We start from the raw sequence: 24,009 nt of genomic DNA, 5'->3' as shown, positions 1-24,009 counted from the left end.
GGGGCGTGCACAGGAGCGGGTCCCTGGCTTGGATGGTGAGTAGAGAAGGAACCAAAAAAAAGGGGGATACACAGCATTAGTGGGGACAGGCATTGCCGGGGAGGCACATAGATCACCTGGTGGGGCTCATAGATCATCGGGGGTGACACAAAGATCACAGGGGGAGCACAAACATCACAAGGGGCACAAAGGCACATGTGCATAGGTGGGGGGCACAAAGATCACCAGGGGGGGGCACAAAGATCACAGGGGCACATAAATCACAGAAGGGCACATAGCTGGAAGGCACATAGATCACAGAGGGGTACATAGCTGTGGGGCACATAGCTGGAGGGGACAGAGATCACAGGGGGCACAGAGATCATATGGGAGCACAAATATCACAGGGGGTACATAGCAGGGAGGCACAGGGATAAACAGGTGGGTACATAGATCACAGAGGGGCAGAAAGCAGGGAGACACAGAGATCACAGTTGTGCATATAGCTGAGGGGGCACAGAGATCGCAGGGGGGCATATAGCTGGTGGGCACAGAAATCACAGGGGGCATATAGCTGGGGGCAGAGAGATCACAGGGAGGCACATAGCTGGGGGGCACAGAAATCACAGTGAGCACATAGCTGAGGGAGCACAGCGATCAAACGGGACATACTGTATAGCTATGGGGCACAGAGATCATGAAGGGGCATAAAGCTGGGCTACAGATATCACAGGGGGCACAGAGATCACATGGGGGCACATAACTGAGGGGCACTGATGAGAAGCAGAAAGTCACAGTAGTCACCAGGCATAGAAATCACCAGCAGACAGGCACTGAACTGCCATCACAGAGATCACTCTGGACTCTCTGGCAATGGCAGCAGCTCCTCTTCCGGGACAGGAGGCAGGGAGCGCATTTGGTACTTACCCCACCCACCCTGGTGTTAACCCTGACCACCCTGGCACTAACCCCACCCGCCCTGATGCTAACTCTGCCCACCTTAATGACATCATCATCCATGTGCAAGCAGCATTCTGTAATGAACGCTGCATGCAGTTGGGGGTTAAAGAGCGGGCAGCTGGCAGGATACAAACGCCCCCCAGCATTGCAAACTCTGGGGACCTCCCCATGGGCTGCATAAAAAGTCACCGCGGGCATCATGTGGCCCGCGGGCCAGATGTTCCCCACCACTATTTTAAAGAGCCGGCAACCCACTATGCATCTGTCCGGCTGCGTGGATTAGCGATCAGGGCCTGCTTATAGAAGGATTGTAAGGCTATAAACCCTGACTATATGCCTCTAATCAAAACTATCCCTTCTCCATCAGCTACTCCTACACTGAATGCAGGTAAAAGCAGTTTTACTAGAGAAAGGACAGTATGTAACTGTGAAATGTATTTTTGGTTTAATGGTGCAGCAAAGGTATACAAATACTGCAATAGCAGTTAAACACTGACTATATGCCTGCTCTTATCTAAGCTCTCCCTCCTAGATCAACTCTCCCTGAACTGCTTCCAGTGGAGAGTGTGTCAAACATCATGTCATCTGGCCTTAGATGAGGCTGGTCAATCACAGTAATGTCACCCCATTACCATGTATGGCAGGAAATCCATGCATGTTTATTTGTTGTCTAACTGCTGCAAAAAATGTGGACCGGGACTCGAGAATGACGCTTGATAGAGTCATGAGTGTACCCTAGCACCCCGATACTCGATTGAGTATTGGGCAGTGGCGAGCTCTCGCTCATCGCTAATGGTTGGAAATCAGCTTGTGTAAATGCAACCTAATTTTTTTGTGTGTGATAGTGCAATATGTTAGCCTATTTGCCCTCACTTTTAACTTTCATCCAGGGCCCCACTTTGTCTAAAATCGGCCTAGGGTGCCTGCTGTTTTAAATTGACAGCATCTGAGTCTAAAGCCCTCATCACACTAAGCGATGCACCAGCGATCCCGACAATGATATGACCTGGTCAGGATCGCTGATGTGTCACTACATGATGGCTGGGGAGCTGTCAAACAGGCAGATCTCACCAGTGATCAGGACCAGCGACGACGTGGGTAACAAGTTCGCGTCGCTTAGTTACTCGCTGTGTACCCTGGATACCAGCGTGCTCAAGCTGGGAGCTGGTATCCAAGGTAAACAGCGGGTAACTAAGCTCGTGCGGCTCTTAGTTACCCACTGTTTATCTTGGATACCAGCTCCCAGCGTGAGCACCCTGGTATCCAGGGTACACAGCGGGTAACAAAGCAACGCGTGCGCTTAGTTACCCGCTGTTCACCTTGGATACCAGCTCCCAGTGTCTGCTTATAGCGCTGGGAGCTCGCTGATCGATGGTCTTCCGCTGCCATACGCTATGCGTGCTGGCCAGCGGGAGACCAGCGATCAAAAAAAGGCCCAGGACACCCCTGCACGATCAGCAATACCCGGCGGGGGGGCCGTTCACTAATACGTGTCACACACAGCGAGATCGCTGGCGACATCGCTGTTGCGTCACAAAACTTGTGACGCAGCAGCGATCTCGTTAGCGATCTCGCTTAGTGTGACGGAGGCTTAACTGCTGCTGTCCATCCAGGCAGTGTTATTTCAGAGGTTGAGCTAGGCGTTCCTTGAAATGCCCATGCCATGCAGAAATATGATAAATAGTGTCTCAGGATCTACCATAATTATACATGTTTTAAAATGTACACGTATGAAAAAATAGATAACAGAAACAAAAAAAGCTATAACGCTTACCAAATAAGCTGCAGAGGGAACCCAGCTTCCTGGATCGCGAAGGCTGATCAGCTGATCGGCATCACAGCTGCATGTGTCGCGGAAGTGTCACAGTCACAGCACATGCACGGATTGCCTGCTTGTTGGGCTCTCTATGCTTGTGCTGTGACTGTGATCCAGCCACGACACATGCAGCTCTCGCACCGATCAGCTGATCAGCTGGCGCAATCCAGTCCAGGAAGCTGTGTTCCCTCTGCAGTTTATTTGGTAAGCATTACAGCTTTTTTTTTGTTTCTACATTCACTTCTTTTATTTATTTTATTCTTGCAAAATAAGAGGGAACCCTAACAAATTCGCTCAACTCTTGTAATTATAAAAATGTCATTTTGTTCTGCAAAAAAAAATAAACTGTGATACAACTCTAATGACTAAAAACACAATGTTATAGCTTTTGGAAGAGGAGAAAGTACAATCAAAATTGAAAAGCAACCCACTGTCACCCAAGAGCCAGCAAAAGTTTATATTAAGGCTTCAGATGGATAAAGTTTAACCATATGGAATTCTCATATCCAAGCTGTAGATCGACACCCTGTAAAAGGAAGGGACAATAGTTGACTTAGAAATGGCCATTGTAACATGAACATGCCTGGAGGAATTGAAGGCATCAACTGTCACTGGAAGCATTTTGGAAGCAGATGCTGTCAATCACAATTCATCAAGCATTCAGGTCAGCAAAAGATTGCAATATTTTAGTTGATACTGAATACTGTATTGTGATATGTTTGCTTGCAAGAAAGTTGCAACATTTTTATCAAAACGATCAGGTTATTTTGCTGTATTACATTACTATTGTGTAGTGTACTGTGTTAAGCAGGACTTCTTAGTCTTTCAATTGCATCCTCATCAGTTTAAACTTTTTTAATATTTAACAATCAAACATAATCCATGTCAACATTTCATTATTAAGTTCATCATATAATTTGAGGTTTTGATTTGATCTATTTGGGCCAAGTGCCTGTCAAGGCCACTCTCTGAATTGGTGACCAAGGATGAGAGAACGTGTTCAGTGACACCTGGATATCACTCGAATATCTGGGTGCTCGGATGTGCTCCACACTCGGGGAGCATTAATTGTTTTTTTAATTTGAAGCTCGAATTGCCTCCTCACATGTTTGGCACCTGTTACACCATCAATAAACATGTGGGGATTGCCTGCCAGTCACTGTAAAGCTGTAGCAATCTTGGTAGTGGCATTAGTCTGATTGGCTGGCCAACTTACCCAATCAGAGGTTATAAAAGTCATGCTTGGCTCACTAACGCTATTGCACAGCTCAGAGACAGTTCAAATTGGAGGGATAGACTGCTGGTACTGGTCTGAGTGTGCACTGTTTAAAGAATCAGAGCCCTGCAGTGTTGATATTGGTTCTGAAGTTGAACCATCATAATAACAGTCCTGTTACGTCCTGATCTTGTTCTTTTTCTGGTTCTATCTGGTACATTCTGCATTTCGTTTAGGAACAGCTGCAGGAGCAGGGAAAGTGGCAGAATACAGAGTCTAGACAGGGCTTAGGGTTTGGCAGTCCATTTCTAAATATACAGTATATCTGCTGCACGTTACCACATTCTTTTTTTTAAGGGGTGAAAAAATTGACACTATTGTCATCAATAGAGTATTGCGTGCTTTCTGTTAACTTTCTGTGGTATATAGTACTCAAAAAAGAGTTCAACATTTTTATAAATTTAATTTGACGTCCATTTATTATTGCATGCTTTCTGGTACATTTCGGTTGTATAAAACACTCAAAAAAAGCGTTGAAAATGTTTTCTTGATTCAATGTGTCATCTATAAAGTACTATATGCCTTCAGTTAAATTTCGGTAGTAAATAATACACGAAAAAAAGAGATCAATTTTTTTCTGGATTTAATTAGTCATCCATAGAGAATTATGTGCTTTCTGTTACATTTTGGTGGTATAGATCACTCCAAAAAGCATTCAAAGTTTTTTCTGTTTTCAATTAAAATCCATAAAGTATTACCATATATACTCGAATATAAGCTGAGATTTTCAGTCCATTTTTTTGAGCTGAAAGTCTCCCTCTCAGCTTATATTCGAGGCATATACACCAGGGGGTCGGAGGGCGAGGGGGTGCGGGGGTGTCAGGTCATACTTACCTGTCCTGGCACGGTCTCTGCAGCCCCCAGCTTCTCCGCGATCTCCCTTCCTTCAGCGGTCACATGGTACCGCTCATTACACTCATGAATATGCGCATATTCATGAGTGTAATGAGCGGTATCACGTGACCGCTGAAGGCATGAAGGGAGATCGCAGAGAAGCTGGGGGCTGTAGAGACCGTGCCAGGACGGGTAAGTATAGCGATACTCACCTGTCCCCGGTCAATCGCTGCTTGCTGCTGTCGGGCACGTCATCTGTCAGTGACGTTGAGACAGCAGAGGGCGCAGTGACGTGGTTAGTGCACGCCCCCTGCAGTCTGAACGTCACTGACAGATGAGATGCCAGACAGCAGCAAGCAGCAATGGACCGGGGGACAGGTGAATATCTCAGGTGCCACAGTGACACCGGCACCTGGCCCAGCGACGGAGAGGTGAGTATGTCATTTTTTTATTTTTAAATGCAGCAGCGGCATAATCTATGGAGCATCTTATGAGGGCAGCATATAGGGGTATAATTTATGGAGCATCTTATAGGGGCAGCATATGGGGGCATAATCTATGCAGCATCTTGTAGGGGCAGCATATAGGCGCATAATCTATGGAGCATTTTATGGGGGCAGCATATAGGGGTATAATCTATGGAGCATCTTATAGGGGCAGCATGTGGGGGAATAATCTATGGAGCATCTTATAGGGGCAGCATGTGGGGGCATAATCTATGGAGCATCTTATAGGGGCAGCATGTGGGGGCATAATCTATAGAGCATCTTATGGGGGAAGCATATGGGGGAATAATCTATGGAGCATCTTATGGGGGAAGCATATGGGGGAATAATCTATGGAGCATCTTATAGGGGCAGCATATGGGGGCATAATTGATGGAGCATCTTATGGGGCAGCATATGGGACATAATCTATGGAGCATCTTATGGGGCAGCATATGGGGCCTATTCTATGGAACATCTTATGGGGCCATAACCTTTATGGAGCAGAATATGGGGCATATTATTCTATGGAGCATCTTATGGGGCTATCATGAACTGTATGGAGCATTATGTTGGGCTCCTGATTCAATATGGATATTCAAAAGCATTTAACCTACTCTTGCCTCAATTAATTTTACTTTTATTGGTATCTATTTTTATTTTTTTAAATTTACCAGTAGCTGCTGCATTTTCCACCCTAGGCTTATACTCGAGTCAATAAGTTTTCCCAGTTTTTGTGGCAAAATTAGGAGGGTCGGCTTATACTCGAGTATATATGGTACATGATTTCTGTTGCATGTTGGTGGTATATAACACTCCAAAAAGTTGATTTTTTTTTTTTACTGAATTCAATTAGTTATCCATAGAGTATTAATTGCTTTCAGTTAAATTCCTGTGGTATATAATACACCAAAAAAGCATTCAAAATTTTTTCTGGATTCAATTAGTCATCCATACAGTGTTACTTGTTTTGTGGTTCATTTCAGTGGTATATAACATTTCAAAAAATGCTTTGAAAAACTTTTCTGGATTCAATTATTCATCCATAGAGTATTACGTACTTTCTATTAAATTTTGGTGGTACATAAAAGTCAAAAAAGCATTGAAATTTTTTTGAAATTTAATTAGTCATCCATAGAGTATTCTGTGACAATTTAGTGCTTTCTGTGACATTTTAGTGGTATATAACACTCCAGAAAACTTAAAAAACCTTTTATGAGTGTAGGATAAAGGACATGAACTACACTTTCAAGATATTTGAATGAGGTCCACCAGTTGTTGACATTCATGATTGAATGATCCTCCTTATCATTTTTCCTGGTTTTGCACTTTATGCAAAGCCTTTATGAGTGTATGTGTGTAAAGGGGGTTTTACACATAGCGATATCGCTAGCAATATCGCTAAAACGTCACTGATTTTGTGACGTTATAGCGATATTGCTAGCGATATCGCTATGTGTGATACTTACCTCTGACCGGCTCCCCTGCTGTCTGTTGCTCATCGCGCGAGATCGGGTGGCTCCATTACTCGTCATCTGCTTCCTGCTGTGTGAGACGAGCGACGCTAGACGCGGGCGGGAGGACGTCTGGATCACTGTGTGTGAAAGGTAAGTATCGTCCGCTGCGTCGCTGCTGCATCGCTGTGAGATCTTCCTGTGTGGAAGCTCACTAGCGATCATTTAGCGATGCACCAGTGATCCTGACCGGGTCGTATCGCTGGTCGGATCGCTGGTGCATCGCTGAATGTAAAAGGGCCTTAAGTGTACATCAATTACACTTCCAAATATTTGAATGAGGCTCACCAGCTGTTGCATTTCAGGGTTCTATGGATTATCGGATTACTCTCCTTATAATTTTAGTGGCTTTGCACTTTTTGCAAAACCATTATGAGTGTAAAAGTGCCACAGCTACACTTTCTTAATTTTTTTATGAGGTTCTACATTTGATGCCTTGAAGGCTGTATGGATGACTCTGTTTGTAATTTTTGATTTTGGCCAAAAATGTGGGGATCCGTGATGAGGATTACAAGCTTACGTATTTTGGCCAAAATATCAACTAATACCTCACATTTTTTAATGTGTTTTTTGCACTTTTTTTATTCGGGGTGCAGTTGGGCCCATAAAGTCTTGTAAACTGTTGTGTCTGTTCACATTGGATGCATCTTGATAGCGCTGGGCAGCCCGCCTGATTTAATAGAAGGGCGTAACTAATAGGCTGTTAACCTGGATGCTGTGCATTGCCATAGTGTGAACAGCGCCACATACAAGCCTTCATTGTGCATTTATATACCAAGCAGCCGCCCCCCAATGGATTGGTAGGATGTGAGCGGTTGTTTCATTGGTATTCTTGCACCTGTGTTGCCGCCATCGTAACTATATGGGTCCACTGCATCCTGATAGTGCATTTGTTTGGAGGCCTTGATAGATAAGCATCTCTGCCTTTGCTGCTGTATTTTTGAATTTTTGGAGGATTTTGTGCTATTGCTGTTTAGTGGTATATAACACTCCAAAAAGCGTTCAAACATTTTTCTGGATTCAATTAGACATCAATAAAACATTGTATACTTTAAATTTCGGTGATATATAATATTCCCAAAAAAATGTTCAACATTTTTTCAGGATACAATTAGTAATCCACAGAGTATTGTGTTTTGTGTTACATTTCTGTGGTGTACAACATAAGAAAAAGGAATTCAATTTTTTTTCTGGATTGAATTTGTCATTCATAGAGTTTTATACACTTTGTTCTACACTTAAGTGGTATATAAAATTCCAAATATCGTTCAAATTGTTTCTCTGGTTTGAATTTGCCATCCAGAGAGTACAATGTGCTTTGTTTTACATTTTGGTGGTATATAATACTCTAAAAAAGGTTGCAATTAGTCATCCATAGAGTACTAAGTACTTTAGTTTACATTTTTGTGGTATGTAAGATGCAAAAAGAGGGTTCAAACACTTTTCTGGATTCAGTTGGTCATCCATAGAGAATTACATATTTTGTTATACATTTCAGTGGTATATAGCAAAATAAGAAAAGGGTCTAAAAAAAATTTCTGGATTCAATTAGTCATCCTTGGAGTATTATATGCTTTGCAATAATTTTCAGTGATACTGTATATAACATTCCAAAAAGACGGGCAAAACATTTTCTGGATTTAATTTGTCATCTACAGATTACTAAGTACTTTCTATTATGTTTTGGTGAACTATAACATTCCAAAAAAGGTCAATATACAAAGAATGGTTGCATTCTATCATGCTAAGGCATGTCAATGTGGAATATATGTAACTAGAATTGCAATACAGCTTTAGAATTATAGAAAAAATATATGAGACTCTTAGCATAAAATTTGGCCAAATATTATCTGCCCACCAGCCAACGTCAAGGTGGCCTCAAATCTGATGGGTACCTACACTGTGTGAATACCTCTCTAAGGCTGATGTCTGAATTCCTGGGTGAATGTGGACACCTCTGTCAGCAATGCCTGCATTTATGGGTAAGTAGGGACCTGCTATAATTAAAATCACCACCTGATGGAGGGCGGAGTGCTCGGTCAGTAAGCTAACATACAAGAGACAAAAAACTGACTGGCACATCCAAACTAATGTGAATAGGTGCATACCAAGAGGAGCTACCCCCATATACAATATACAAAGAATGGTTGCACTCTATCATGCTAAGGCATGTCAATGTGGAATATATGTAACTAGAATTGCAATACAGCTTTAGAATTATAGAAAAAATATGAGACTCTTAGCATAAAATTTGGCCAAATATTATCTGCCCACCAGCCAACGTCAAGGCGGCCTCAAATCTGATGGGTACCTACACTGTGTGAATACCTCTCTAAGGCTGATGTCTGAATTCCTGGGTGAATGTGGACACCTCTGTCAGCAATGCCTGCATTTATGGGTAAGTAGGGACCTGCTATAATTAAAATCACCACCTGATGGAGGGCGGAGTGCTCAGTCAGTAAGCTAACATACAAGAGACAAAGCTGTATTGCAATTCTAGTTACATATATTCCACATTGACATGCCTTAGCATGATAGAGTGCAACCATTCTTTGTATATTGTATATGGGGGTAGCTCCTCTTGGTATGCACCTATTCACATTAGTTTGGATGTGCCAGTCCATTTTTTGTCTCTTGTATGTTAGCTTACTGACCGAGCACTCCGCCCTCCATCAGGTGGTGATTTTAATTATAGCAGGTCCCTACTTACCCATAAATGCAGGCATTGCTGACAGAGGTGTCCACATTCACCCAGGAATTCAGACATCAGCCTTAGAGAGGGATTCACACAGTGTAGGTAACCAACAGATTTGAGGCCACCTTGACGTTGGCTGGTGGGCAGATAATATTTGGCCAAATTTTATGCTAAGAGTCTCATATATTTTTTCTATAATTCTAAAGCTGTATTGCAATTCTAGTTACATATATTCCACATTGACATGCCTTAGCATGATAGAGTGCAACCTTTCTTTGTATATTGTATATGGGGGTAGCTCCTCTTGGTATGCACCTATTCACATTAGTTTGGATGTGCCAGTCAGTTTTTTGTCTCTATTCCAAAAAAGGTCAACATTTTTTCTGGATTCAATTAGTCATCCATACAGTATGATATACTTTGTTTTACATTCCGATAGTATATAACACTCCAAAACAGCGTTCAGAAATTTTTCTGAATTCAATTGGTTATCCATAGAGCGTTATTTGCTTTGTGTTAAAATTCAGTGGCATATAACAGTCACTAAAAGTGTTTAAAAAATTTTCTGGATTGAATTTGTCATTCATAGAGTATGAGAAATATTGTTTTACATTTCAGTGGTACATAAAATACATTAATCCAAAAAATTGTTTCAAATTTATTTTTCTGGATTCAATTAGTCATCCATAGAGTATTTTGTACTTCGTTTTACATTTTGGTGGTATGTAACATGCCATAAAAGTGTTAACATTTCTTTCTGGATTCAATTAGTCATCCATAGAGTATTACATGCTTTGTGTTACATTACAGTAATTTACAAAACTCTAAAAAACATTCTCAATTTTTTTTTCTGTATTCCATTATTCATAAATAACAGGAAAACCAGCTCACCAGCGAAGGCATCTTGAGTATCGGAGCACGGAGATGCCATGTCGGGGCACTTTGAAGATAAAGTAGAAGAAGTTCTCCAACTCCACGATATTGTGAAAACAGATTTCCTATATTCACATCAGACGATACAAAATGGGAGTTAAAATGCCAGCATAGAAGATACAGATGCTTGCGCTTTCACCGGGTTTCTGGGTTCTAAGCACCCTCATCATGAATAAGGGTCAATATCATGGAGCTGAAGAACTTCTATTCCATTATTCATCCATACAGTTCAACACGGTTATTGTTACATTACAGTGGTATATAAAACTAAAAGAAGGTTCACATTTTTTTCTGGATTCAATTAGTCATCCATACAGTTTAACGTACTTTGTGTAAAACTACGGTGGATGAAAATTTTGAAAAACCACTTGGCCTGGCACAGTGTACAAAATATTTTTATTCCAAAAATTGACTATTGTTAAACATACTGTATAACCTACTTTGTGTAAAATTTTGTTTGTTTGAAAGAAAAAAGAAAAATTGGCCTGCTACAAGTGAACAAATTTAGATGTTTAAAAATTAACTATTGTCATATATACTGTAGAACTTGGATTTTGTAAAATTTTGTTGGTTTGAAATAAAAACAAACATTGGCCAGCTACAGACGTACAATTTGGTCCCTCAGTAGTCTGTCCCCAGCTGCAACTTTTTTTTCCCAGTGTAGCATCCATGCATTGTACTAGTAAGTGTCCAGGAACATCACACGTGCGCTAACCAACGTGGTTACTAAGATTTTCCACTTAATCACCGACACAAGGACAATCTCTTGAGGCCAGTGACGCTACATGTCCCTGACGGCACACTGGGTGAACATCGGAGGCTAGAAGAGAAGGAGGAGAAGGAGAGTAATCATGATGGAGACAGGTAAGTGTTGGATGTAGTGACCTTGGCATATATGGCAGACTTTATGCACTACTGCCTTTCCCATGACCCTTGCGTTACATTCATCTTGGTCAAAAAAGAGCACTGTTGTTCTCCCTCCTAGACCCACGCTACCAGGAGAACTTTGCATCTCTCCTTCCTGAGATGGAGAGTGTCATGATCACGCGCGACTGGACACACCGCCTCCATCAGGGTGAATTTATTTGACACGCGTGACCCTGGATACACCACCTCCAGCAGGGTGAATTTAAAAAATAGAACGTGCAGCCGGATACACCGCCTCCAGCAGGCGAATTTTATTGGTACACGTATGTCTGGATACACCGCCTCCAGGAGGGCGAATTTCAGAATAAAGGGGAAAACCAGGGAAACAATTACAATGGTGGCCCTGCGATAGGGAATGGGGATGTGGAGACCTCCTGCACTCCCCTGAGTCAGTGTCTCTACACTCCTAACGATCCCTAGGCCGATTCCACACCAGGCGCCGATCAGGATACCTAATATCCCAAGCTCGCCCTGCACCTAGCCCTTTCTAGTGAAGTGGACAGTGTAGACACTAATCCCACCACTGCACTGAAACACACATAAGCGAAAGTGACAAACAGGGACCACCACTTAGCTCTTTTGCTAATGCTTCCAGCAACAGAGTCCAACACCTGAGTGTATCTTCCTCTGACTATATCCAACACCTGAGTGCAGCTTTACAGCAACAGCGTCCCGCACCCGAGTGCCGCCTTGGAGCAACAGAGTCCAGTACCTGAGTGCAGCTGTACAGCAACAGAGTCCAGCACCTGAGTGCAACTGTCCAGCAACAGAGTCCAGCACCTGAGTGCAGCTTTCCAGCAACAGAGTCCAGAATCTGAGTGCAGCTCTCCACCATAGCTGCCACTCCACCAAGCTTTGCAAGACCTCCTCACTGACACCATAGCTGCCACTCCAGGACTCTGACTGAGCTGCCCGGGACTCTCCTCCAGCTCCTTCCTTCACCAAGGATGGTTGGAAAAGACCAATAATCACCAAACGTGAGTGAGCACAACTGACACACCTTTATTGAGCCATCACACCTGTTAGTGATTCCTGTGCAATAACACTAACAGGTGTGATGGCTCAATAAAGGTGTGTCAGATGTTCTCACTCACATCTGAACAAACTAAATTATAAAATCAATATATTTATTATCAATACATAATAGCAGTACAATATTATCTCTTTGGAAATAGAGCATGATGTGTGCAAGAACGGTATTCGGCAAACAAGTTTTATTTATATCTATTGCATTGCTCAGTTGCAGATTATACCTAATAATTTATATATTAGCATTTGTAGCTCAGGCAATTAAATATTCAGAAACAAGATTTAGTATCAGTTAACTAATGACTCATGTGTCATCATTATATAAATAGCGACCTGTGATTCTAAGAACTGCTGAACCATGATGTAATCATGCCTAGTCGAAGGAACTATCACCATGTACCTCAATATAGTCTGGCTCATACTGTGAGCATATAAAAGGTAATGTGTAACAACAGAATCTAGTGCATCATTGTCAGGTGATGCTGATTTGATGTAACCACCCATACATGTGTAAAGGAATGGAGAAGCTGCCCACATTCCCCATGAAGATCTTCTGAATATACAGTATAATGTTTTGTGCTATTTTAAATGTTTATCTGGTTTGTGTTCTGCAATAATGGGTAGCTGCAGAAAGAGTTAACTAATAGGGCCAGCTCACGATGGGTGAAGTTAAGTGGGCATAGAAGAACAGTTTCCTGTTGTTAGGCTGATAGGGAACTCTATTGAGAAGTGCAAGGACCCATAGTCCTGTTGCTGGCACATCTGCATTGAAAAAGGTTGTGTTTATGTGTGAAGAAGGGAGACCATAATATCTGATAGCATGTTCAAAAGGAAACAAGGACAAAGTGGAAGAAGGATTTATCTCAGGCAATGGGGCCTACATCTTGGACTAAGTGGAAGAAGGATTCATTATCTCAGGCAAGGGGGGATAAAGCAATGACTAAAGGCCCCGTTACACATACATATGCACCAGCGATCCCGACAACGATACGACCTTGTCAGGATCGCTGGTGCATCGCTATATGATCGCTGGTGAGCTGCCAAACAGGCAGCTTCACCAGCGATCAGCATCAGCGAGGACACTGGTCTCTAAGGTAAATATCGGGTTACTAAGCAGCGCGCGTCACTTAGTTACCCGATGTGTACCTTAGAAACCAGCGTGCTCGCGCCGGGAGCTGCCAGCACGCAGGTTTCTAAGGTACACATCGGGTAACTAAGTGATGCGCGCTGATTAGTAACCCGATATTTACCTTAGAGACAAACTCCCAGTGCCTGCTTACAGTGCTGGGAGCCTCGCTGATCGTTGGCTCCCGCTGCCACACGCAGCGATGCGCGCTGGCCAGCGGGAGACCAGCGATCAAAAAATGGCCCGGGCCGATCGAGCACGATCGGCAATACCCGGCGGTGGGGGGGGGCGGTCGCTGATCCCCGTCACACACAGTGATCTCTCTGGCGAGATCGCTGTGGCGTCACAAAATTAGCGATCTCGCTAGCGAGATCACTGTGTGTGATGGGGCCTTAAGTGTAAAAAAGAATCCTTATCTCAGGAAAGTGGGTCTAAATCAACTGTTATCTATACTAGATAAGAAGCTACTGTGTAGCCAGGCCTGAGCGTTTATAGAGGAGAAGATGGCCAAGCTGGGACATGAATTCACCTACGGAGAATTGAGGATATAGAGGCACATCAAGGAGCATGTGGCCATTATTGAACGAATTTTGAGAGTACCAGTGAGGAGTTGTACAAACATACCTTAGCCAGTGAGGTCCTTACGATTCTATTGGGAGTTCAAACTAGGTGTGAAGGGTTGTAGCAACACACCTGGACTTCTGCGATCCTCACAGGGGAAGATGGAGCTTCCCATAATGGCTTGCTGGACTTATGAATCATTCTTAAACTGTTGCATCCTCTATTTTACGTATATACTTCGGACCAGGTTGTTCATTAAAGAGAAGGGTTTTTTTGGAATCTGGTCTCCCTCATTCACCTTTATTCCATCTGGTCCTGGCCTGCCATGTCAAGTTGCAGCATTCAGTCTGCAGAGGGGTATTGCCAAGATAACAGCAGCATACACACGCAGCCAGAATCCCCTCTTTCCTATAGTGTGGCCAAGTGCAGATGTGCACCTTGGCCACAGCTGCCTCCCCACATGTTATACATGTATGTAAAATAGTTTGGAGGGATTTTGTTGGGGTGAAACCTGCAGAGTTGTAGGATGGTATGTCCATTTAAGTATAATATAATATATGGCGAAAGGATACTAATGTATACAGTTGTGAGTTGAAGAATTTACAGGAGACAACCAGCTTGGTGGTTTACATTTCTATATGATGCAACTAGCTTGGAGGTTTCAACAGTTTTGCATGAGGAAACATTGGGAATTAGAACAGGTCGATAGTTGACACTTGAAACAATTAGTTTACACTTGCAACACAGGGAGGACATTTTCAACAGTCTTTTGGCACTTCCCTCAGCTGCACCTTTGCTAATCAGTCAGTCTTTATATCTTTTTATCTTTTGGTCATTAGTGCAGCACACTTTGGTGTTGCCTGATATAATACCTCTCATAGTCACCCTCATCTGCCAGTTTTATCCAGAAATAGCTTGTCTGTCATTCTGCACACACTTGAGGCCTACCTACCATTATCAGTTGCCATGCAGTGGCATCAGTTCCTTGTTGTTCTTTGCTTGGTATGTCTCTTCATATTTTAGCATCAGCTTCCAATCTTAAAGGCTGTTATTTCCTAGTCTCTTAGAGGTGGATTCATTCATCACAGTCAGCAATAGGTCTTTATGCTTCTCTCTCCTGTGGGCGCTCTGACAGCTTTCATTTGTGCAGGTGGGCTAGTCTTCCCCAACTGGGATAGGCATCACAAGCTTCAACTCTCCAGCTCAAGCTTATGCTTTTAATCATGGAGAAGTTAAAGTTTCTATAGCAAGAGCTGTATAACAGATATAAACATGCTATATTCACATTAGAGCTGTACAAAAAATGTTTTGCCTTCTTCTACCACAAACCATAACTTTTAATTTTCCTGTCAACGTACCTGTTGGAGACTTTTTAAAGTTTCAAATTAAACTTTCCATTTTACCAAACAATATACTAAAGTCAGGTGATATGGTTAAAAAAATACAGTTCTGCTCGTCTTTTTGGGTTTCATTTTTATGGTATTCATTGTCTGAGAATGTGGCAATACCAAACTTGTATACAGGCGTTTCACACAAAATTAGAATATTATCAAAAATTTAAGTATTCTAATTATCTGAGATTTCTGTATCTTCAAGATCCATCAGTGTTTTGCTGCAGCGCTAATGTGACTAGATAGAATGGGATCAGTTGCAGAAGACTTCATATGCCAACTTGCCACATGATCATTGCAGCATACCAGTGATTGACTGCAAGGATTATGTGACTAGATAGCATGTCATTCACTGTGAGGAGTGCAGGAACTGATGTGAACCAGGGAAGCATTCGAACCAGCACTGGAACCAGAGAAATGATCCATCTCATAATTGGCTCTAAGGCCTGTTTCCCACATCCGTTTGACACCATCAGTCAAAATCTGCTGATTTGCAAAAAAAACGGATCTGCCATTTATCTTGGCGGATCCGTTTTTTTCCCCATTGACTTTCATTATCGGCGGATTTTGACTGAGCATCGTCCGTTGCATCCGTATTTCTGCGGATCCGCCAAAAATATTGGCGTCCGCTGAGATCACCGAATGGACAATGCAACATTTTTTTGTTGTCCAGATTCGCATTTTCCTCTTTTGCTACATGTTTAACCCTAAATCCAATCTGGCTGCTGGAGAAAAAAAATCTCTCTTTCTCTCTCTCTCCTCACCGCCTCATCGCCCGAGATCTCGCCTCATCGCCCGAGATCTCGCCTCATCGCCTGAGATCTCGCCTCCACTCACCGCGACATTGCCCGAGATCTCGCCTCCTCTGCCCGCTACCACAACTTCGCCAGTAGTCATTTTTTCTTTTCAGCCACGGTTCCTTTAAAATTCCGAAATCGGCGGATCCTGGCGCACCAACGGTCCGGTGACTCCCGTTGGTGTTTCATCGCCCACGGATCCGTCATCCGCCATTTTAGCGGCTTCCAACGCACAGGAAAAGCGTAAGTGTGAAACAGACCTAAGTAGTAGTTTTTATGAATAATAGTAAATGTTTATGACTTTTCTCCACCTTACTAATCATTACTTTCTTTACTTTCAATACAAAAAAGCAAGAAAGGAAGAAATGGTGACAACTAGTATTGAAATGTATGCATTAATTAGAAGAAAGCAAAATTATGAATGAATGAAATGTTTCTGTGACATTTAACAGCGACCATGCTGTTCTCATTATATGGCTGCTACACCTTTCCAAGAGTCATATTAACATTTATAAGATATATTTACCTCTCAAAACTCTTGAAAGTTTGACTGACACTGTGAGTTTACAAACATTTGTAAACAATATCTAGAAAAAAAAAATCTTTGCTCATAGTATTAGGGTACCACTTGGTGGATGTTTTTCCCAGCAATATGCGCTCCTGAAGGATGATGATGATGATGGAACTTGATATTTAGATTCAAGGATGATTTTTATTTTTAATTCAAAATAGAATACAACCGTTTTCGACTGCTACCTTACTGTAACAACATAATATATTATCGTCGTTCTACTGATGATTTAATTGTATTTTGGAAAGGTACTGAAGTTGAAGCTCAAGAATATAATGTGGCATTAAACAGGAATGACTTGGGTATTACTTTTTCTGCAGAGGTTAATAAGGAAAAAAATAAATTTTCTTGGTCTAGAAATATCCCTTAAAAATAAAAAAATTTGCACAAAAATATATTTCAAGAAAACTGACACAAATGGTTTCCTCGATTATCGAAGTGAACACCATCAAAAATGGAAGCAAAACATTCCTTATAGCCAATTCCGCAGAATTAGGAGAAACAATACAAATAAGGAAGATTATGTGGAACAATCGAAAATTCTCACTGATAGGTTTACGGATAATAAATATCCAAAACAATTAATCATGGCAGCATACAGAACTAAAGGGCCTGTCACACTAAGCCATATCGCTAGCAATGTCGCTATAACGTCACTGGTTTTGTGACATAGCAGCGATATTGCTAGCGATATCTCTATGTGTGATACTTACCTCCGACCGACTCCCCCGCTGGTTATCGCTGATCGCGCGAGAACGTCCTGGACCATTTCTCGTCGTCAGCTTCCTGCTGGGGCTTCCTGCTGTGACGACGAGCGACGCTTGGACGCAGGCGGGAGGACGTCTTCATCGTCTCGTCTGACAGGTAAGTAGCGACCCCAGACCCCTGCAATGTCGCTGGTGAGATCTGCCTGTGTGACAGCTCACTAGCGACCACTTAGCGATGCACCAGCGATCCTGACCGCGTCATATCACTGGTCGGGATCGCTGGTGCATCGCTAAGTGTGACAGTACCTTAATCTAGAAAGAACACAGCAGGAGTGTTTATCTAGAGGGAACAATAAAAACATGGAAGTGGAAGAGGCGATAACTAAAGGAGGAGGAGAAAAACCTGAGCAGATAATTCATGTAAACAAAAAGAGGAATAAGGAAAGAAGAAAAGATGGGTGGCAGTACAATTTTATTACCGCTTTTAATCGTAGTAATACAGAGATAAGAAATATTTTAAATAAATATTGGTACTTGTTGGAAAAGGATACATTTTTGAAAAAACTTTTACCAGATAGACCCAATATTACCTTTCGTAGGGGCCAAACGGTGAAGGGTGTAATTGCCCCTAGTAATCTCAGGATGACCAAAGATGAGGTACGGGAATGTATAAAGAAAAAGGAAAAAAATAGGATAAATGAAACTGATGCTTTCAAACTGGGTATCTATCAATGTGCTTCCCGAAAATGTTGTACCTGTGAAATTATCAGTCATATGACTCAGTACATTACGTCGTACAGTACGGGTAAAACCATAGCAATCACGCAAAAATTAACGTGTGATAGTGATTTTGTTCTATATGTTATCACCTGTGCCTGTGGGCTGCAATATGTGGGTCGGACCACTCAGTCCTTACGATCCCGTATGAATGGCCACAGACACAATACTAAAAATGTTTTTTTAAAGCAGAGTTTATCCCGGCACTTATGTTTGAAGCATAATAAAACATTCAATATTTCAGTGACTCCGCTGGAGCAAATACCTGAGAATTGTACTAATAGGATACAAAAGCTAAACCGGAAAGAATCATATTGGATCTTCCGTCTGGGTACATTATACCCGGATGGATTAAATGATGTTATAGAGGGCATATGATATTTAAATTAAAAAAAAGGAAAAAATCGACAGGTATGAAATTGAATTCGAGTTTTGTACATGTATGAATTAAATATCGAAATTTTCCATTAGGTTTTTGGAAACAGTCATCACATCGAAAAAAAAAAAAGGAAGAGTTTTAAATTTTGCTATAATGTACATGCTTGTAGGATTTTATATTTTTGTATCAAATCACACTTCAGTATGTTTAATAACATTTTAAAGAAATTTTACACATAGTATTATTATATTTAGGCCTCATACCCATTGGCGATTAAAAAAACGGTCCGATATCTGGACTGGATAAAAGGGTGGAGTGTTATACCAGTGTCATGCGATTTCTATGTGATTTTTTTATTTTTCCATCCGTTTTTCATCCGTTTTTTTTCCCAGCCACTCTTTTCCTACAGGCATTTACAGGACCATTTACAGTGTTCTATACCACAGAATGGTGATGTATCCGTTAAAAAGGGATGGAAAACGGATGGTCTGTTTTTTTAATCGCACACATTGACTTCTATTGGCGAAAATCGCTGCAAATCGCAGCATGCTGCGATTTTTTTTCTCAGACCGATTTTGGCTGAGAAAAAAAATCGCAAGTGAGATGTCACCCATTCACTAACATTGGTCAGAGTGCAATCCGATTAAAAATCGGATTGCAATCGTCCGATTTTATCACCAGTGAGTATGAGGCCTTGTAGTGTTTTCAGAAAAGGGGGAAAAAAAAAATTTTAGTGTGAAAAATTTGTTTGGAATATTTATATATATATATATATATATATATATATATATATATATATTATACTTCTTAATTGTTTTTTTTATGTGAAAATTTTTTGTGTGAAACTTTGTGTAGCATTTATTTGGTATATGGGTTTTGTTCGATTTCTCAGAGTGCAAAATCCTGCATATCTGAGTATCTGGGTGTGTCTGAAAAACAGACCTTTCAGTCCCCACCCAAAACCACATGCAGGGAGATCTGCTATAAAATGTGTTCAGACAGATCCGTTTATATTCTTGACATTATACCTGAGGAAGACTCTTAGCAGTCGAAACCGGTTGTATTCTATTTTGAATTAAAAATAAAAATCATCCTTGAATTTAAATATCAAGTTCCATCATCATTCTTCAGGAGCGCATATTGCTGGGAAAAACATCCACCAAGTGTTACAACCTAAGGCTACTTTCACATTAGCGTCGTGCGACGCACGTCGCAATGCGTCGTTTTGGGGAAATAACGCATCCTGCAAAGTTGCCCGCAGGATGCGTTTTTTCTCCATTGATTTACATTAGCGACGCATTGCGACGCATTGCCACATGTCGCATCCGTCGTGCGACGGATGCGTCGTGTTTTGGCGGCCGCGACGCACAAAAAACGTTACATGTAACTTTTTTTGTGCGTCGTCTCCGCCATTTTTGACCGCGCATGCACGGTCGAAACTCCGCCCCCTCCTCCCTGAACATTACAATGGGGCAGCGGATGCGTTGAAAAACTGCATCCGCTCCCCCCATTGTGCACAACTTTCACAGCGTGCGACGGTACGCACGACGCTAATGTGAAAGTAGCCTAAGAAAGCACTGTCCAGTGCTCTCACTAGTTCCCAGATCTTTGCAGCAAACTGAATGGAAAGAGGAATGGAGTGATCCAGGGACTGTATCTACATGCTGTATCTCAAGACACCAAATAGGTGAGTGTTTTCACATTGAGTATATACCTTTGATAACTAACTATTACACTTAGAAGCTTGCGCTTCCCATTTTTCTCCCTATAATCCCCTCTTGTTTCAGTATTAGGGTACCGTTACACTTAGTGACGCACCAGAGATCCCGTCAGCGATACGACCTGGTGAGGATCGCTGGTGCATCGCTAAATGGTCACTACTGAGCTGTCAAACAGTCAGATATACTCACCGACTCAGCAGCGATCCAGCGATCAATACAACGACCCCGGCGGTCGTTGGTATCTTGTTACACAGCGGATATTCAGATGACTCCCATCTGCGTCCATGTGTTCTGCGTCACCAACAAGGTCGCTCGTTGTCGTCAAATACTGCAATGCATGCTGGCCAGTGGGACACCAACGATGAAAATATGGCCCAGGCCACTCAAGCACGATCAGCAAGATCACAGTGGGGGCCCGGTCGCCGCTGCGTGTCACATGTAGTGAGATGGCTAGCGAGATCGCTGTTGCGTCACAAAATCGGTGATGCTTCAGCGATCTTGCTAGCGATCTCGCTATGTGAGAAAGGGCCTTTAGACAGCATTGGAATTCAGTGAGAATATATGTGCAAGGCAGTGTAAAGTGCGTGACAGCTGTAGTCATGACCGAGCTGCTGTCCGGTTACGCTCTGGCACTTTACAGGGAAATGGTATCCCAGTCCCATTGTGCTGAAAGGTGTAGGGTGCATCACACTCACTTTTAGGCCAAAGGACTCTGATGTCTCCAGGCCTCCATCCTCAGGAGCCGCCACACACAATCCAGAAGGACACCAAGTTCATTGCAACAAGTGTTTACTATACAGTCCAAGTTCGTCAAGTGGTAACATGTGGGATAGGGCACAACAATTCATATTTCTTATTTTCTTAGCACAACACATCTTCAGCCCTACCATTCATTCCTCCTTCAGCATTGCTTTACCTACCATCTCTGTTAGTACAAGGGATCTCCCTTCCCTTTTGGCAGTGCACCTGGGATCCATTACCTTCCATATTGGCGGGCCCCTGTCCATATTCTCTTGTACACCAATGGTCACTATGTGCCCGGTAGCCCCTATGTCAAACCTTGAGCTCCTGGTGCAACAGGAGATTATGCTCGAGATTCCAGTGTGGCGTCCTACTGCCTCACTCGGTAGACACATGCTGACCCTAGCAGCCCACTGGACTTGAACTTGGACTTGTCACTGCACTTCTCTATCTCTATTGCTATCAGTAAGTGCCCCGTTTTATTAACATTAGTTCTCACCCACTGGCATAGTTCTATCATTAACTATATCCTTCTGATAGACTAAACCCACATCCATTACCATTGCTAAACCACTTACTATATAAACCATTCTTATCTTATCCCTAGTCTAATCCTGTACTATGCACTACTGACATTATACATTAGCACTTACATTATTTATATGCTGTGTATTACCATAACACATTACATAAGACGCACATCAATATTCATATTGCATGAAAAACTGCATGACACTATACACGTAGCGCGATTGTTGTGTTCGAGGGTACGAGCGCAGCACAACAGTCCATCATTATTACAGCAGAACCACTCACAATGACAAAAGTAAGTGTTGTGAGTTCATTATCTGGTTCACCAGTTGTGAGTTCTCCTTCCAGACTCCCTCTGGTGGTAACAGGAGGTAGTGAGGCTGATTTGATTGGTGGAGATCTGCCACCTGAGAATGAGGATGATGATTGGACCTCAGGAGTCTCAGATTGGATTTAAGACAGCCGACGCCCTATTCAGTTGCTGGTGATTCCTTCTGGCTTGTCAGCTCTTGGTTTTCAGCTCTGTTCCAGTCATCTAAGGCTAACTTTTTCTGCTAATGTTCACACTTGATTTTGTTGGTCTATTCAGTTTTTTGTGTGGTCAGCCAGCCCCGGCTGGGGGCTGTGCTGAATTTCCACTCTTATTTATCTGTATTTTGCCAATTTGCTTTTTGTCCCTTACTAGTTTGGCCTCTTTTTGCTCTGTCTCAGAATATTTCAGAGTGCTGATATAGTGGGAGAAGTCTAGTGACTTCAGGGTTAATTTTGCTATCAGAAGTGTTGGACATTATTTTTGTAGGGTTTTTTGCAGGTTGCAGACAGTGTCTTTACTTTCCTTTCCTTTCTAGTTAGTTTGGGCCCCATCGTTTGCTCAGCCTATTTTCCTGCCTGTGTTTGTGCTTTCATCTTGTTTCACTGTCAATACCTGTGTGGGGGCTATCTATTCCTTTGGGGTCTGCTCTGGGGCAGTTAGTTTTCCCCTTTGCATGCTTCAGGCTTATTTAGTCCTCCGGCTGTGATGAAGCGTCTAGGAACATCATAGGTGCGCTCCACGGCTGCTGCTAGTTGTGTGGTAGGATCAGGGATCTGCAATCTGCATAGTTACCAACCTCTCTGGTTTTCTGTGACTTAGCTTGTTTTGCTTTTTCTCCTTGGTGACCCATTCATAACAGAATCACCAGCCATACCGCAGATTCTAGGGTACTCAAAAGCAGGTAAAAGTTGTTAAAAAAAAAAAAAAAAAAGTGTCAGAATTTTTTTTTTTTTTTAATATTTTTTCCTCTTTTTTCTCTGGGGCCGTAGGAGAATTTTTTTTTCTTTTTCCTAATGGAGATTATTGTCTGATTGTGTGGAGCAGCTTGCTGCTGAAGTGCAGGGAATTTCCACCTACCTCATTCAGTCACATGCTGCTGAACCTAAGATCCCCACTCCTCGTGTTTTATGGGGATCGGTCTAAATTTCTGAATTTTAAGAATAATTGAAATTATTTCTGGCCTTGAAGCCTAACTCATCGGGGAGCTCTGTGCAGCAGGTTAAAATTGTCATCTCCTTGCTGCGCGGCGATACCCAGGATTGGGCTTTTTCTCTGACACCTGAAAATCCAATTCTGACTAATGTGAATGCATTTTTTCAAGCCTTTGGGTTGTTGTATGATGAACCTAATGCTGTTGATCAAGCTGAGAGAACCCTGTTGGCATTAAACCAGGGTTAGGATTCTGCAGAGTTATACTGTCAAAAATTCCGAAAGTGGGCGGTCCTTACTACATGGAATGATAGTGCATTGGCAGCTCTCTTTCGGAAGGGTTTATCAGAGACGGTAAAAGATGTTATGGTGGGATTTCCTGTTCCCTCTGGTCTGGATGATTCTATGTCATTAGCCACTCAAGTTGATCGGCGTTTACGTGAACGTAAAACTACACGGGAGGCGCTGCCACCTTTTGAACAAACGTCTGAACCTATGCAATGTGATGGGGTTTTGTCTAGGGTGCAACGTCAGGAGTTTAGAAGGCTTAGTAAGATGTGTTTTTTCTGTGGAGATGCCTCTCATACTATTGCTGTCTGCCCTAAACGAGAGAAATGTTTTGCACACACATTTGCTGTGGGCAGTGTACAATCTACGTTTCTTTTGGCAAGTCCTCTGATCTGCTCCTTATCCACGTTTTCCATGAAGGCTTTTATGGATTCAGGAGCAGCGTTGAATCTGATGGATTTGAACTTTGCTAAACATTGTGGTTTTTCCATGACGCCTCTGCGGATGCC

The sequence above is a fragment of the Dendrobates tinctorius genome, unplaced genomic scaffold (assembly GCF_039654945.1).
Source record: "Dendrobates tinctorius isolate UK_male_01 unplaced genomic scaffold, ASM3965494v1 ptg000067l, whole genome shotgun sequence".
NCBI lineage: Eukaryota > Metazoa > Chordata > Amphibia > Anura > Dendrobatidae > Dendrobates > Dendrobates tinctorius.
Note: the sequence above shows the minus strand (reverse complement) of the source record.